The sequence below is a fragment of the Meleagris gallopavo genome, chromosome 5, assembly GCF_000146605.3.
Source record: "Meleagris gallopavo isolate NT-WF06-2002-E0010 breed Aviagen turkey brand Nicholas breeding stock chromosome 5, Turkey_5.1, whole genome shotgun sequence".
NCBI classification, from domain to species: Eukaryota; Metazoa; Chordata; class Aves; order Galliformes; family Phasianidae; genus Meleagris; species Meleagris gallopavo.
The window spans coordinates 47655080-47673502 of NC_015015.2; the positions used below are offsets into that span (position 1 = coordinate 47655080).

The window sequence follows — 18423 nt, forward strand, 5'->3', positions numbered from 1 at the left end:
TCCAGTACATCAGGTGTCAGCTGCATCTGATGGCTCTTTTGGCTCATTCTGAGTATGTGACATCTTAGTTATTTAATGCAAAAGTCTTATACTCTGGGCATTGATTGATGTTATTCATAAGTATTATATTCACTGTATCTGAGGTTTGTGGTGAAGTTTACAGTTCTGTGAAATTGTCGCTGCAGCAGCTTGCAGAGGCCCAAGTTGACATCCTGGTTTTTCAGTGGAAATCCGATTCTGGTCTGTGATGATGGATTTAAGCACTGCTCTCAGTTACATGCATAGGATCTCTCTGAATTTTATGAGTTGAGAACAGAAAGCGGTCCTCGTGTGGTGCCTTTTTTTCATGAAAAATGTACACCACAGCCCTGTTTTCCTTTTGAGAACACAGTGATTCAAGGGTAACATCATTTGCTGCCATCCCATTTTAGCAGCAGTATTCTTTAAGATGAGGTAGCAGCACTACAGAGGAGGCAGAGCAAATTGTCCACATTATACCAGTTTCTGTGCTTATAGATATCCTTGATGTGTTAACCGTTCTTGTCTTCCGACAACCTTCCATGCACAAATACATATTACTAGTAAGTACACTTACAAAAGTTCTTTTTCAGATGCCTTTTTTAGCTCTAGTTGTGCCACAGCAGGAGAATTTCAGGAGTAAATCTGTCCAACAATGCCAATCCTAAGCATACGTGTATCTAAAGAGTGCAGAGCTGTTTGGCTGCTAAAGATCACTCATGTATCCTCAACCCTTTTAGACCACCAGATTAAACACAGAATTTTGGATGATTTGCTTATGGTCTTGAGGCTCTGATTGGCTTAGCATCTATATTGAGTGCCTTTCTTGCAAAGGCTCTCCAGTTTAATTTTTTTTGTCTGTCTGTCTCCTCCCCTTGTGGAGGTAGGTTTTTTGCATTATTTTGAGGTTGTTCAAGAGGAACACCCTGAGGAAGCATGAGTTTCAAGATGAGAATGTTTTGCTCTTACACTGAAATGAAAGAAGCTATCTTAAAGTGTACTCGTCTAGAAATTTGAGACTTGACAGCAAAAGTGCATAACGGGTATAAAGTCCAAGACGTATTTTCAGATCTGCTCTGGCCACGCTTGTATTGGATATTGCTCATATTTATGAGCATGAATTAATCCAAACAGGAATTCATGCAGACACATGTATTTGTATATGTTTTCAGGCATGACCTCTGCCATAAAAATCATTAGGAAAAAAAAGTCTTTATTATATCCATGCATTTGTGTACTATAGTATCTTGTGCTTCAGGAGACAGAATCCCACTTTGAGGAGTGCATTTGTACGCATTAAACTGTTCACACACTAATAAAATACTCAGCCATAACCAGAGTTAAACAGAGGTTCCCTCTGGCACATTCATCATTAAAGCTGCCTACCATAGCAATCTGCTAGCTGTAAATTTGAGATATGCTATTTGTGCTGCTTTGGACGTATTATTTCTATTGTTTCCTTGTTTCATATATCCCCACTGAGACGTTGCAGTATTTAGGCAGTGCAGATCTGCCAGCCACTGGACTCTGGTTTTGATTTCCGTCTCCCTTCAGTTCACTGCCCACTTGTAGAGACTGAAATGTTAGATTACAGCAGAAACTTTGAGGCTGTATCATACCTTCAGCAGACGTGGAGTCAGGGTATTGTAGCTAGACTGACTTTGGGAAAAAAGTCTGCTCATAAAGCAGTGGCGTGGGTTTTATTTTGAGCAGCTCATTATGCTGAATTTGAATTTTAAAAAATGGTAGCAGGCCATGTTTGGGGGAGTTGGAGATAATGTCTAGGCAGTGCTGACTTTGGAATGAATGAGTCATTTCAAATGAATATACAGTTATGAACGAGAGTTGAGAATCACTGTGTTGTCCCACTCCTTCCTGAGAGTCTCATTCACCACAAGAGCCCATCTCTGTTCTGTACTGGTTGCATGAAGCATGGGTGAATGCTAAGCCAAGTGCTTTTTTCAGTGCCTAAGGTTAATTGGGCTGAATCAGATCCTAAATCTAGCTGCTGACTCACAAGCCTATGTTAATCTAGGCTGGGTGTTGAGATGATCCCAAGGGAAGGATTCCTCCCAGGAATCTGATGGCTCATAGTCTGGGAAAGCTGGGAGAAAAGCCATAGTTTCTCAGTGATGCGATAGGAGCTGTGTCCTTGGGTGCGGTAAAGAAAGAAAGTGCAGGAACTGAATGCAGTATTCATCTCAGTCGTGTGCTGTGTAGGGATGCTAATGATTCTGTTTGGAACAATAAAAATGAGATAAAATAAGAAGAAAGTAGTAATACAAATGTGTATCATTGTTCCTTTAGACAGCTGTCTCACTGAATCGCAACTGTTCACCTGCTAGCTTGTCTATATGCCCAATTACTTTGATTTCCTTGCATGTCTCTTTAATCTGTCCTCTTTTAAAATAAAAAAAATGCAGAGTTGGTTCTGAGCCAACCCGCGAAATGAGAGCAAATGATAGCACTGACTTGCTCATCTCCTGCTTATGGTTGTTTAATGGTGTCATATTTAAGGCCATTAGTATGACAAATGCCTTCCTGTTATTATTTTCTTTTCCATGGGAGTCCACTCTGTGAAGGCAGGCCTGTTCACTGGTGTAAATTACTTGATGCAAGAAGTATCTCTGGCCCACTTTTCACTGGCAGCTGGATTTCACTGGGGACAGAGCAGCATCCTTTCTTTCCCTGTATTTTGCATGGATAATGCTCGCAGGCTGTTTGATGTCTGCTAAGCAGACAGGGTTTGTGTTTTTCAGGGCTTACATCCTCTTAGATTTAACAAATGCAGTGACAGATGATAGCATAACATGGCTATTGGAGCAGGCCATGAGGTGAAAATATCAGTAAGCGTCTTGGATTTCTATGGTTTGAAGACTTGGTACCCCTTGGAGAAGAATGGTGAATCTGACATAAGCAGCACTTTCCAGTAGGCTGCATACTGCATAATCAATGTTAATATTATGGATTTTTTTTGCTTTTCTTTTGATGTCTTTGTTGTGGGGACTTGAACTGGTATTGTTGACATACAGTACAAAAGCATCATTTGTTCTGAATGTAACTGTCATGTATTGGAAAGCCTTATGCAGAGGATAATGTTGCAGAGCTTGTTCAAGAGGTCAGATGCCTTATTTGACTAAGTAGGGAGAAGTTGGAGGAAAGCATGGAAAAGAAATTTTCTTGTACGAAAGCCTTTTTTTGTTGTATAAGACATATAAATGTCTTACAGACTGCACAATACAGATGTGGGTCACAGCTCTGTGCTTTCTAGCACGGAGCTGCACAGGTCCAACTTGACCTCTGCAGGGAGAGTGTTGGGGCAGTCAGGAGGGTTCTTCCTCACTCCTTTTCTTCTGACCTGGAGGTCTGCTGGCTTTTCTTCTCCACCACTGTGGACTACTTGCAATATGTTTCTCTGGTTTCCATTCCCATGAGTTGGATTTGACTACATTTTTCAGTTTGAGTTCTTTTTCAATTCCTTCAGTTGTTCCACTCATATCCTCATTCAGAAGTGAACTATTTCTCTACTGTTGGAAGGAAGCTGCTTATAAAGTACTTTAAATCCTTCAAAATAAGGGTAGAAACAGAGGGAAGCATTGATTTATCAAACAATAAACTGTGAGTATGTAGTATAAGTTCTCTCTACTGTTTGGATGCCCAAAGTATTTGTAGTGTTTCTGTCAGCATGGGATGTGCGTGGTGGTGATGGGACATCAGATTTCACATAAAAGATCATGCAATTTTTTTTATTAGAATTTTTCCAGCTAGTACTGCATCTTTGTTGATATTTCGGTGGCACTAAAGTTTAACTGGGAAAGTCAGTCAGCTGTATTCATCTTCTACAATGCAGTGACTGTTTCATATGATAATATTGCCCCAAGACATCCCAGCACCACAGAGGACCCGGTGTGAGAAGACAAAAGACTACATCTTCATTACAGTGCTACATAATACATAAAATAACTCATCAATAATGGAGAGGACCCACCACAGAGTGCAATCACCATTTGCAGCTAGCTGGTTCCAAAGCCCTTCTGGTATAAAGGCATTTGTGCCCGATGCAAGGTGCTTCACGTTCCATGCTGCAGGCTGCTTTCCCACATTATAAGGTGTATTGGTGCAGATCAGAAAATGTTAAAAGGTGTATTTGGTGCACCTTGTACTTTTAAGTGTGCTAATAGCATCTAAGGACTGATGCAACCTCATATAATGTTGGCATTGCTGGACTGTGAGCATGCTGTTCTGCTGCAGGTCATAACTGAATAATCCTAGAAGTTGTTCCTATTTATGATGCAGGCAATTAGAACTTGTAAATAACAAAATTTTAAAACTTAACTAGTGTAAATATGATCCACGTGGTTAGCCCAATGCTAACAAAAATAGAAAGTCACAGGCAATGGTTAATTGGGTGCATCTTAAAAATACAAAAAGTTTTTTGTTCATGAAAAAATAAATCTTTCCTGAGGGAATAAATCTTACCCAACTAACATCTTCCATAAGCACTAAAGAAAGGTTTAGATAAAAAAATTCCACAATTTTTCCAGCCTCATGCTTTCTCCGGTTTCAGTGTTAGCTTCAGCTGCTCAGAAATGCACTGCAGATGAGGCAATTTCTAATCAAACTTACTGTGCTAAATTAAGTCAATAACGAGAGAAAGAAAATTCAAGTGAGATGATGACCTTTTTCCTTTCATCTGCTATGTAGCTTTATCACTGGAACTATTCTGGAAAAATCTACCTGGGATAAATAATCTTGTAGACTATTGCTTATTAAAGGAATAGATTCCTTCAGATGATCATTTCTGGACTGGGTAAAGTTAAGTGTTACACAGCAAACAAGTGTGAATCTTCTTGAGCAGCCAGTGGTGGTCCAGTGCTCTGAATTTGGAGAGCTTTTGGGTAGAGCCAGAGGTTGGACTCGGTGATCTTTGTGGGTCTCCTCTAACTCAGGATATTCTATGATTCTATGAATTTTTAGAAGTTTAACCCACATTAAGAGAAATGTGTTTAAAATCATTACAAGAAAAGTTGACATGCATTGGTGTGTTAAATGCTACCTTTACAGTTCATCCAGAGCTGGAAGAAGTTATTCCAGCTGGAAGAAGTGGCAAATAGGACTCATTAATCTCCCCTGTTAGGTTGACTCTAGCTGATTGGAGCACAGGAAGTGGATTCCTTTACTCATGACAGATAAACTGAACTTAGAGACTGCTTCCAGCATTACAACTGTAAATATCATTGCTAAAATTCATCTGTCTGGAATTACAAACCGTTGTTTAGTTATTCTGCTGATAAGAAGTAGGCATTATCTCTTCAGCTTTTAAATCCCCTAATGATAGGCATCTACAGCAGAACGTTTTCCTGGGCAGTGAAATGTTCTTCCAGTGTTATGCCAATAAAGCCCCATAGCATGTTGCTTGCAAATGTCTTAGTTGCTTTCTGCAGGATTCTCCTATCCTTGCATAGAGCAATGCAGCTGCCCTCACCCTTCTTGAGCAATAAGAGGTGCCTCTGTTCTTTGAATACCATAACAAGTCTAACGGCTCTTGAGGCTCTCACTGATGTTTTTGCTGTACTGAAATCTTCAGCACCAAATGAAAACCACTTCAGGAAGGAAACTGTGTGGGGAGAAAACTGTTGAGAGATTTAAAGGAAACTTGTGCATGTTGAGAGGAGAGAGTCCTGCTAGCGATATTTGTTAGCACCATTGCCCTCAAACCCTTGCTTTTCGGAAACTGGTGCAAAACTAGCAAAGTTCCCAGGGCTCAGTGGTAAAAGATGTAATGTGGCTTTTTTACTAGACTCTAGTAAGTGGCAGATGAATATATTAGTTTCGAAAATAAAATTATATCAAGAATTTGAGAAGTCCAACGTTTTACCTTCAAGCAGTATAGGCCAAATTTTGGGCATTGTTCTTTTGGAGACCATTTGTAGGATGTTTCCTTGCTTAGCAGCCTCTTTATCCTCCCCACTAGCAAAGGCTCTGTTTTGGGGTTAGCCTGGACTATGGACACACTGTGCCCTGTGCCAAGCAATGGCCATGACAGGTGCTTAGCCTTGAGCCACCCAAATGCGAAAGCTGCCTTGCAATTGGAAATGCCCTACTCAGAAGCAGCACTGCATCACTCTCCCTCCTCTCATGAGGGATGACGTGGTAAAAGGAGGAATATGTCTGCTCCTCCTATGCTAAGCATGGCTTTGGTATAGGACAGCATTGTGGGATGTAATGAAATGCTGGAGGATGGTAGATGTCAGCTCCCAGTCCCTTGCAGGATCCCAGCCTGAGTGCACTCTTTTCCTGATGTGTCCTGTTCTAGACTTTACTAGGTTATGCAAGGAAAAATAGTGTTTTGTGATGAAAACAGTGTTTTTTCCTATTTACCTTTTCCCTTGCTGTGCTTTGGCACATTGAGTGCATTTTATTTTGTTCAACACTAATAGATCACAGGACATTTATTGATTGATTGGATGTTTCTTTCTGTGAAAGAGAAATTGCCCCTTGGGAAAGATTTGATATTTTTAGTAAAGTTTCAGCTTTGTGTTCATTTTCTGTCATTCTGAAAGTGCTTTGATTTTTTTCGTGTCCTAGGATAGTCTCTAAAATAGCTTCATTCTAATATAACTCCATTCCTATCAGAACAAGAACTGCATTTGAGGAAGGTGGTTTTTCTTCTTCTTCAGACCCAGCATGGGCTAGAGGTGCTGCAATTCCACTCAAAACAACGATGCTGTCTTTAACTCTGCAGGTATACTGACAGCCCACTCCGCTGCTTTTGCGCTCTTCCGCACTAATTTAAAACCAGATATTGGAAAGGGCATTTTCTGTGAAATTGCTCTCAATACAAGAAAAGAGCAAAAACAACATTGAAAACAAGTTATTTTAAATGCTGTGAGAGATAGTCTTACTCTTAAAGGAAAAAATGGCCAGGCAGTCTGCTCTGATGGTAGTTACACAGATCCAGATTTAGGAAGTGATAACTGATAGGCATTCCTAACTTGAATAACCAAAAAAGGATTGATTTTTAAGACAGTGCTGTGCTCCTGTACTCTCTATTTTTGGAAAAGTAAACTATTCAAACTTCCAAGCTACTGTACTTAGCATGACATCTCCAACATTCTACCACATTAATAGGTATCTAAGTATACCTAGCACAGGAATATCATATTCCATTCATTTTGAATCATCTTGCAAAAATGGGATATTCTTGTAATTACGATAATGTTTAATTCTAGTGTTTAAAAAAACAAAAACAAACAAAAAAACCCAAGAACCTAATTTATTTATGTGACCTAGGTGATTAACTTGAGGTGAGAGACAGAAATGTATTGGGGTTTCAGTAGGTTTTGGCTTATTAGTTGATGAACTGGCAAGAAATTTGGCAGCCCTTTATTTAGTAGATTTTCTGAATTTCCAGCTTGGTACCAATTCCTACAGTATCCTGTCTCTCTGCAATAATTCTTTAACTTCCTTAGCTATCTCTCATTCCAAACAAGTAATAATTGCGTGGCCGCAGTTCTCCCATTAACTGGAGTGGAAGTGTAGACACCTGTAATACAGACTTCTGTATCTGAGCAAGGCTGTCTTTTTAGACAAGGAAAAGACATTGATGCCATAGAACATTTAGATATGCATTTTAGGTGCTTCTACCAGGCCTCTCTTGGCAAAACAAGGCCTATTTTTTCTCCATTTTCTTTCACTTACTAGTAAAAGATTACTGTGAAGAGCCCTTCTCTGGTATATGACAACTTTGCTGTCATCCACTTAAAACTTCCTAGTTAATAGAATAATTAATTCTAATTACAGCTATAATCAATTAGTAATTACTAGAATAATTAAACTTCTGATTTAATTAATAATAAGCTATAGAACTTGAAGTGAAAGGACATAAACTGTATTACTAGTGGTACTCCATGAATCTCTCTGGGTCAGTTAGTGAGAACTCACAAGAATACATGTGTGCGTGTGCATTCACATGAGCAGTGTTCATAAGGTTATCACTTCTCTGACTGCCTGAGCTCTGCAAGCAGATGGTCTTTGTGCATGCAGATTGTTGTGTTTTATACAGAGATGAACTTGGTAAGAAATTCACAAGTATATGGATAGGAGTAAGTTTCTGGGCCAAGAGGATTTTTCACACGTAACTGAGATAAAACTGATACTGTTATAATTTTTTTAAAAATTATGCTTTCATTTCATACCACAGTTTCTTTCAGGAACAGCATTCAATAAAAATGCATTCCTGATCAGAGCACACAACATTTAGGACCACAGCACAGGGCAGTACAGTTGAGGAGTTCAGGCAGAGCCATGCAGCCCTCTGACAGCAAGCTGAGCTGAGAGCAAAGTCTGCTGTTTAATTCACAGCACTGAGTGCATCGCCATATGTTGCCGCCAGCACAGCATGTAGAGCAGCTTCTGCTGCTGGCTGGTAATCCCCAGGGAGCTCACACAAATTCTATTAATTGCCTTCTTAAAGGACTCTGCGCAGTCGTCCAGCATCTTGTTTTCCACCGAGACAGAAAGCCAGGACTTCTAGGTTGGATGGCATTCTGCAAACAACACCTCGGACTCACGTGGAGATGGAAAGCTGTCATTTCTCCAGTTAATCTCAATGAGGAGATCCATCCGAAAATGGGATTTTAAGCTGGGCAACAGTAATTGTGTACATTGCTTTCTTTACACTCTGCAGGGAGACATCAGCTCACCTGGAGGTGACTGCAGTGTTGAAGGAAGGTGGCTCAGCAAGCTGCCCAGCTCTGTGGCACGGTGGGAAGCAAGCCATGGCTGCAGTGACATAGAACAGGCTCAGATCGTTCTGTAGTTCAGGAAGGAAGTCAGCTGCAAAGAGGTGATTTTGGTTCACAAAGTGCACGCAGCCTTTCCATTTGTACGTGCTCGGCTGCACAGCTGAAGCAAAGTCAGCGTGATTCATGTCTGGGAGCTGCATTTAAAAATCTGCTCTAGTTCTACTGACAAAAAGCCAAACCCTGCAAAGCAAACGCTGTCAATCTGATTTGCATGGATTGCTTTATGTGTTAGTCTTGATTAGTATTCTGGAGTGCACCGTGTAAAACATCAATTTTAATTCTGTTTCCTTCACTACTGGTTTCCAGGGACTCCCTCTGGTGGTTAATGCATCGCCTGAAAAGCTGTGTGCATCCTTGTCTGTGCCATGCAGCATGCTGCTGGGGACAGATAACGTGAGCATGGCAGTGTAAAGGAGAAATGTGCCCTATTTTGTTTCCTAAATAGAAGGGAAATAACAGTAGTCATTTACCGTGCTTCTTTTGCTCTATTTTAATGCAGACCTATCCTCTGTGCAAAGGGAGAAAAACGAGTGCTTAAAAGAGCCCACTTTTCCAGTATTCACTAAATCTCACCTGAGAGGCCCATCTTGTTCTCTTCTTAACTGTGGAAAGGATAAGTTTTGTTTCTACTCCACACAGGAAGATTGTGACTTTGAGGCCAATGACAAAAGAGGTCTAGTGAACAACTGCTGTCTGGCCAACAGATACACAGATGATGGTTGGCGACCCTGCACATAGCAGGGGAGTTGAAACTGGATGATCATTGTGGTCCTTTTCAACCCAGGCCATTTTATGATTCTATGGTTCTATGATTATATTTAATGCATATCAGTGTAGCTATTGTGCTTGTACAATGGGAAGGTGCTTATCTCCCTATAAGACCATACAGTGATAGAATCATAGAATTGTTTGAGTTGGAAAGGACACTTAAACGTGATCCAATCCAATTCCCCTGCAGTGAACAGGAATGCCTACAGCTTGAGCAGGGTACTCAGAGTCCCATCCAGCCTGACCTTGCACATCTCCAGGGATGGGGCATCCATCACCTCTCTGGGCAACCATTCCGTGTATGGAAGACATTCTGATGTTAAGCAAAGCAATGAGGATTAGAGGTAGGGAATTACAAATTTCATTATTTGCATTTTCTAGTGGTGTTGTGCAAATTGGCAGAGTGCTGCTGCAAGAGGCAGCTGGCTTAGAGGTGCTTTCCTGAAACAGATTCCTAGTATCAATGCAAGAGTTAAACAGGAGGTGCAGCAGTAAAGCTGCATCACACTTGGGCTTCTGAGCTGTTGAGGCAGTGCAGGAGATATGGCCTCAATGTATGTAGTAAGGCAGGAATTTCGGAAACAGTTATTTGCAGTAGGTGACAACGACCCATGATTTGTCATCTTGTAAGTATATATTCTCTTGCGTAATGTTGTCTAGGCAAATTAGCAGCAATCACTGTAAATGGTTTTCTGCAAGAAACACGAAACATTATTGTGAATAAAAATGTTGTTAGGGATAAATCAATTGTTATATTAGCATTTGAACTGACAGTATGTGCAATGACCATCTGGGAAGCTTGTCATCTAGAAGTTTGATAGCTGAGGACATCTGATGTTGTTTGTCTTAAGAGATAGGAATGGGAGAGGCAGGAGGGAGCAGGTAATGTGGATGTTTGAGGGCATTGTTGATCTTTGCAGAAGTGCCTGGATCCTCAAAGCCAACTGTGATAAGCTTCGGTCAAAAATCTATGCAAATCCTGTGTTCTTGGCCAGTGCAGGTGAAGATCTTGCTCCAGGTTGGTTCAGTTGTTGATCTTCCGTGCCCATGGGCTCCAGTTGGTGACTTCAGACTCTGAATACTGAACTACAGTGTGTAAGTAGTGGAACCTGGCAGGAAGTGCCCCAGATTACTCTACCCTGAGCTATCAAGGAATAGTTTTAAATACACATATAGCTGACCACATGGCATCTGGTGTGCTGGCATCATGTGACAGTGGTTTGGCAGCAGGTGACACCATGCTGGTCAGCATTTGTGCATGTTTGCAGTGGTGTTACTTGGCTGTTCAGCAAAGACATTAGTCAGTGTTGACTGTGGAGTACCTTGGCTTTTTGTTACACTTTTAAAAATGCACATGGTCACAAGTCATTGAGATTAGTTAGCATCTCCTGTGACTGCCTGAACTTGCAAAGTGTGAATTGTTCATTCTTGTGAAGCAGCTTGCTTCCTGTGGCATAGTGGGGTGAGGAGCAGGACTGCAGGTACCCAACTGACACACTGCTGCTTATGGGGGGACAAGAGGTATTCAGAAGGCTGAATATGTTAGAAGTTGACCCATCTGGATGGGGATTGTCCTGAAATGCAACGGTTGTGCAGTTCTGGACTATTGCTTCAACCATTACTTTGAAAAGGGGTTGTATTTTTAAATGTGGAATTATGCTTATTCCGCAGAAGTATTTTTCAGAACCACAAGTTGAGTTGGCTTCTAGTTAGCACAAGATTATTTTACCTCTGTCACATGTAATCATTCAGGAGAAAATATATTTATTTATTCATTTATTACATTTACTTCTTTTAGCAGTGGCTGCAATAACAAGTATTTTAATTTATGAGATTTTTTTTCTTTCTTCTTTGGTGTATCAGTATTAGCATCCACAGTATAAATGACCCTGGACTTGGGCTCCATGCATCATCTTACAGGGGCCTTGCTAAATGCAAAAGAAAATGCTTTGAATCAGCAAAACAGCAAGACAAATGAATTCTGGAAAAGAGCAAGGAGCCTTTTGTTGTCCACCAGAGCCTGCTAACACATTAAGTGCTGCTGCTAACGAGAATGGCACATCTAATGCAAAGGTTAGCAAGGATTAGCATGCAAAATGCTGCAGGATGGGCACCCAGCACGATGAGGGAGCATGCTGGACATGTGGCCAAAATGTGCAGACAGGTTGCTGGACTCTGGGAGAGAAATGAAGCATTACCTTTGGGTTGTGAGAAGGTGGCTTTAAGAAGTGGAAAAAGGCAAGGATCCAAAGGACAGCATGCTTGTGCTTCATGTGAATCATTTTATTCCTCATCTTTCTGACTGTTCTGATTGCTCTAAATTTAGTATTTAGACTTGAGGGCTAAAGCTTGAATAATAAACACAGATACATTGCTCTTCAGGCTAGCTGGCATTCTATTCCTTTTTTCCTATCTGCTGCAATATCGCTCTAAGACCAGGAACTGCATTTTATTTGGCAGTGATATATATTACAGTGATTTCCATACAAGCAGGATGGATACCGCCCCTGGATGGCTTTTCATTACATCATAAGCCTGAGATGTAGCACCAAGCTGCCTTGTTTTCGTTTTTCAGAGTATACTGCCGTGTCCAGAAATCACCCAGTTGGGGTTCTGCTGCATATATTTCTTGTCTTGGCCACATTATTTTGCAGTCAGATGTTTCAGCACTGCTATGTTTTAAATAATGTTTTCTCTGACGCTGTAAATGGTGCAGAAAGTTGAGGGCAGAGGGCCGTGAGAGTTACAGGGCGTTTTGATTAGCAAACCTTAATACACACGGGAGGCATTTTTATCCTGATGCATTGAGAAACCATTGCAAAACTACAGATGCAGTAACAGTCAACCCATGTGTTTCTCTGAATCATTCGTGAGGTGCACCAAGCCTGGGTAACTCACTGGGAGGTCTGCAATGAGCATTGTGTGTCACCATTTTATCAGTGCTGGTTAAAAAATAATAATAATAATAATGTAATAATGTTTTCAAGAGTTTTCAAAATACTTGCAATGAAAACCAAAACTTTTCCCAGAAATGCATTATATCCGATAACATTTTATGTTTTACTGGTATGAAAGTGGAAGTTTTGGCCCTCCTGAGAAGATAAAGTATATATTTTTCATTCCAAACTTACCTTTCTTTTTACTTCTAGATTCAAATGTACATAATATAACATAGCGTCTTTGGTTATCTTAATGTCAACAACAAAATCCCAGCTTTCTAAATCAGAATGTAGAGAAATTCAAACGAAGCATTCTTTTGTGTTTCCATTTTAAAGCTCAAATTTAAACAAAATCACTTTGTTTTAAATGCTAAAATAAAGCATTATAATTTTTTTAAAAGAAAATTAGGCTTTTATTCATAGGCAAAAAGCCAATAACACACAAACTTCTGTGCTTACCCACAATTTGTTTATAATTATCTGCTTTTCAATTAAAACCCCAGATTTTACCTTACATGTAAGATGCAGTAGAGAAGTATGGCAGCAGTGATTCCTGGTCAGCAGTACTTTGAATAACTGGCTTGCACACTATTTTTTAATCGGCTATTTTTAGTGCTAAGATTCATTTATGGCTAATGTGAGAACAGTAGTTATTTAAACATAACTGCAAAACATATTGTCAGCTTTCACACTACATAATTTAAACCAACATTTTCTCATATTATATCAGAAACTGATAAAGTAGGTTTTTTAATACAATTTTTTTCATTTGTGTTTTTTGAGAATGGATGTTTTTTCTCTTCATATGTGTTTTAAAACTTGATATATATATATACATATATATATATATATTATTTTTTTCCTCTTAGAGATTGTAAGTGTTTTTTTTACTGGGCTTTCCTCACCCATACTAAGCCATACTGAGCTCACTGCCTGCAAAATAGATACATTTACACCTCAATTTCTTTTTTTTTTTTTCTTTATTCTGTTAGAGCATCTTTTCCCCCTTTTGTAAGTTTCTGTTAATATGAGAACACTTAAGCGTTCACTCTGCGGCTCATGGGATCATGATCCAAAATGTTTGTGATGGGTTTGTCAGCACAGGTAGTTGGCTTGAGTAAATTTAAATTTGGACTTTTTCCTCCCTACAACTGAGAGAATGATCTTCCACTACTTATATTTGAGAGTAGTGTTTATGTCATCAATGCTTTATTTTTTTTTCTGTAGAAGGAGCAAACCCAAAACTCAACTTGCTGGTAGTGTCTGAGCTCTTGGACTCTGATGGTTTGGGGTGTTATTTTTTGATGACATAAGCAGTCCCACTAAGATAGGTAGTATGTTTTTATAGGGCTTAGCATATATAGCTCATAGGAGGTGGGGAAAAAACAAAATCTTTATATCAGTATCACATGGTCAGGTTCTTTTTAAGATCATCAGACAGTTGGTGGTATAGGACAAGAGTTATCGGCCTGGGTTGCTCCAGGGAAGGTTCAGATTGGATAGTAGGAAAAATTTTTTCTCAGAAAGAGTGGAATACATTGGAACAGGCTGCTCTGGAAGTGTTCAGGAATTGTGTAGTTGTGGCACTGAGAGACATGGTTAGTGGTATGGTGGTGATGGTTGGACTAGATGATTTTAGAAATTTTTTCTATCCTTAATGATTTTATGATTCTATGAAGCTGAGGATTGAAGGGAGGGCAAACAGCTGCAACCTGTGGGCTTGGAACGCCTTGCAGAAATCAAGCAATGCAGCCCTTTTGCCTTTGGACTGACTTGCATTCAAGACTTTCTCAGAAGTTGTCGGTAGGGCTTTTTTGCATCAGAAATTTGTTTGGGGGGAATAGAGATGAGTGCACATTTACAATGATTGCTGGATAGAGAGAGTACTGTTGAAGGATTTGTATTCATTTGCATGTCAGATAAAGATCCGGTGCTATTCACTGTGTGGATTAAACACAGATAATAGTTGTGAGAGTAAAGAGCCTTTCTGCTGGATTTCCTGGTTGAATTTCAGTAAAATTTTATCAGATGACGGTGCATGCTACCATACATTAATATCTTGTCATAAATAGAGCAGATATAACAATTGATAGCACATTGTAATGCAAATAATGCACTGTGTTCACATGGGTTTTTATTCCAAAGAAACGTATGGTTGCTCTAACTCAGTGTGGGATCGAGTTTGTGGCATCCCAGCCTCAGGGCAGCCCTGGTTCCTACCAGAAGAGACTTCTGAGGAAGTGTTTTGTGGGAGCTGTCAATACTGCCTTGTGCAGTGCTGCTGTCAGGAAACAGAATTCCTGTGAAGGAAGTGGATTTGCAGCTCACAGACTTCATGGGCAGAAGGATGATGAAATGTTAATGTAATTTTCAGCCAGTGGAGGATGGAGTGTGCTGATAGCATAAAACAGGCTTTATGTTGTTTCAGTGAAAGCTGAGCTCTCAACAGGAAGAAGCATTAGCTAGAAAAGGAAGCAAAATTCTCCCACATTCCCACATGTGAGTGACTGCAGAGCTCATAAACATAGCCAGGGCTTGTTGGGTGGGACTGGCAGTAGCGAGATCCATATTTCAGCTGTTTCTGCTTCACTTTTCCTAATAGGGCAAGTCTGTACCCCAGAACTTCCTTGAAGTGTTGTTAATGGATGGCTCTCATCTGGTCCTCGGGTCTCTTGCATTCCATTACATACATATGCTGCTGCAACTGCTGGCAGGAGGAGTGAAAATATTTCTGTTGGGGGACAGCCCTCAGAAGCAAACAAAAAAAGTTCAGGAAATACCTAGGTATTTATGTATTGGAATAGAGTTAACATTGTGAACTAATTATTAAACAAGAAGTATTCCTTATCTCTAATAATGTTTTGAAAATAGATTCTGCTGTTACAGAAGACATAAATGCTTTGTGCCTGCGATGTCCCTGTGGGTAAAAGGGCTTCATTACAACTGTTTAATGCTACAAGTGACAATTTCCTCTCTGTTTGCAATATAATCATTTTATTACTTCTACCTAAATGTCAAATATGTCTCCATTGCGTGTCACTTGCTACAGGGTGAGAGATTGCAGTGCAGCCTGAGGTGCAGTATGTGGCTACAGACCTCAGAACCGCTTTGCTAAAATGGGCTAGGAGCAAGTAAGATATTTGTGTCTCAGCACCTAACTGCTGCTGCGAAGGACACTCAAGCGAAATGAGAGATTTTGCAAAAGAGCTTCTTCTATTTTCTGTTTTACTTGCGGTCCTGCTGTGTTTTACTTGTGGTCCTTCAGTGCTGCTCTGTGCCCACTTGTTCCCTGGCCAATGGGGATGGGCACTTCTTTCACTGGCAAGAGAGGTCTGTCTGCCCCTTGCACAGCAGTGTCTAACATTGGAACTTTTTTCCTTCATTCCCTTGTTCAAATATCAGTCCAGACATGAGTGTGGGTCAGGAATGAGTGTGTTACTACTGTGCAGTTTTTTCAGAAGATCTGAGGAGCTGTTTCTGTCATCTCTGGGAGTTAAAAATGTTTGTTGCCCTTCGAAACCAACCCCCATCTCCCTTTTTAGAGCTTGTACGGGTTGTGTATTCAGTTCTGCTTGTTCTATGCATGCATCCCAGTGGCCAGTTCTGGTGGTAGAAAGGTAAACTCTGCCAGCTTGGGGCTGGTCCTGATTTCTCATTATTGTAGATGATTATTTATTTATTTACTTATTTATTTTCATGGAAAATATGATCATCATATTAATCATAACGTCAGCTACTCAGGAAATAGAAATATATGCAGCCTTTCCAAAGCCAGCCTTTCAAACATGAGAATGATAGGCTTCCAGCTCAATTGTCCTAAAAGCACTAGATGTTCTGGGAAACAATGAAATATTTAAATAAATTTATTATCCTGCCAGTATTTATTTGAATTGAAATTCCCCATTTGAGGGGGAGAAGAAGGAGCCTTTGTGAAAATGAGGAATAAAAAACAATCTCATTTGCTCTTTTCTGCATGTGCTCTTTTCCTCTCATTTGCTCTCTCTTTAGGACAGTAATAAACTGCAGATGGAGAACGTCTGACGAATTACTTTGTGCGTTGCACAGAAGCAACATTTTGCAGACATTCATGTTCTGAGGATGAATTATTTTTAACTATTGAAGTGGATAAGCAGTATAATAAGGCTTCCAGGTCTGCTGTTAAATGCACCACTTCTGCTTTCACTGCAGCACAGATTTGGAATTGCAGCTGAGCATGTGGCTGACAGCAGCCCCTTTGGCCATCCCGTGGCACTGTCCATCACTTCACATTCAAGCAGTGCCCATGTCCTTGTGGCAGGACCTAAGTGGTACTGCAGTGTTGCAGTGCAGAGGAGCGAAGTGCTGGCTTCAGTGCTCTGAGAGAACTTGCCATGCTGCCAGCTTCCTTTCTGGGTTTCCCAGAGCCCTGCTGCAGGCAGGAGATGGGCAGGAACCTTGTCTTTAGCAAGTCCATGCAGCACTCTCTTGCCACAAATGGTGCAGTTCAGCACACAGCTGTGTTATCAGAGGGAAGAAGTATTTTACAGAAGCATTTCATTGAGAGGAAACTGTAGCCTCAGCAGTTCTGCAGTGTTACTGATGGGAATGTGATCTCTGGCAGACAGAGACCTTTATCATCAAGGCAACTTCTGATTCTGTTTCCTTGTCATTTGTTATTTCTTGTTCCCATCTTCAGTCGAGTGTACCTTTGTTTGCTCTCCAAGACCACACGCACTAGCACAGCAGCTGCTTGTGCTGTGTGCATCTATCAGGAAGAAAGACCACAGGCAGAGATGCCCCCCAGAAGAGTCGTTCTGAGATCTCTCCCCGAGTGCAGTTGCTGTTTCCGTGTGCCATACCCAGGCAGCTTGCTCTGTGCAATCCCTAACCCATCCTGTTGTCAGTCTGCATTTAAAACTCCTTGCAGCTGAGAGCCTTTACCTGTGTACCATTTTGTCCAGTACTTTCCTTCTCTGCACAGACCTGAGAATGATTATTTATTTATTTACTTATTTATTTTCATCTTATTTCTTCTTTTGTTTGCGTTTTCATCCCATCAGAGCATGTCGAGATGCATCGAGTCTTTCTGTGTTGTCATGGGGTCATACTCTTTCTCAGGCAGCCTTTGAAGCTACTGCAGGGCTGCTCGGGGGCTTTCACAGCTCACTTGCTTAGTCCCCCATGTGTCTTCAAACAGGCAGCAGTGTTACCCACATTCAGCTGCTGAGGACATGCAGGGGAGAGGAGCAGGACAGGGTGAACCCTCTGCTATCTCAGCATCACAGCTGCTCCCCACCTTCCCTTACTTTGTTCCCTTCACAAATTGTATCACTTAGAAATTGGAAAGGAGGCTTTTTCATGCAGCCCTTTTTTTGGGGAGGCGGAAGAGAGGTGTAGAACAGCTGGTGAAGTTCCCAGACCGTGATCCCTGCTCTTGTAAAGGGCAGTCACACACTGCAGGTACAGAGCCGACCCTTGGGGAAATGCTTGTGTGAGTAATCTCTCACCAATATATACAAGATATTTGCTTGTCTATACCTCATCCTGTATTTTTTTGTTGGGAGTTTAAACAGGAAAAGAGCTACAGCATTTGTCTGATGTATGTAAATTACCATGGTAACCACCGCATCTCGTGTGCTCAGGGCGTTCTCCTAAATTCTGCAAAAAGCTGTAACAGTGTTTGTTTATGCAGTTTAGTCAGGTTTCATTAAGCCCATAGCTATTTTGGTTTTCATTATGCCTTTTCCTTTTGTTATCTCTATCCATTTTAACTCTGCTTTTTTTTTTTTCCTATCTGTGTATGAATGCACACTTACCTGGACCAGACCCCCTTTTAATTACAAGAGCAATCATAAGCTTCCATCTAGAACTCTTCCGTGACACAGAAAGAGCAGAGTAGCACTGAATTGTCA

General features: G+C 40.7%; 1 protein-coding gene across 1 annotated transcript in view; it reads left to right on the forward strand.

The window, feature by feature from the left end:
- Window positions 1-18423, forward strand: part of EVL (Enah/Vasp-like) — a 108435-nt gene that overhangs the window by 54860 nt on the left and 35152 nt on the right.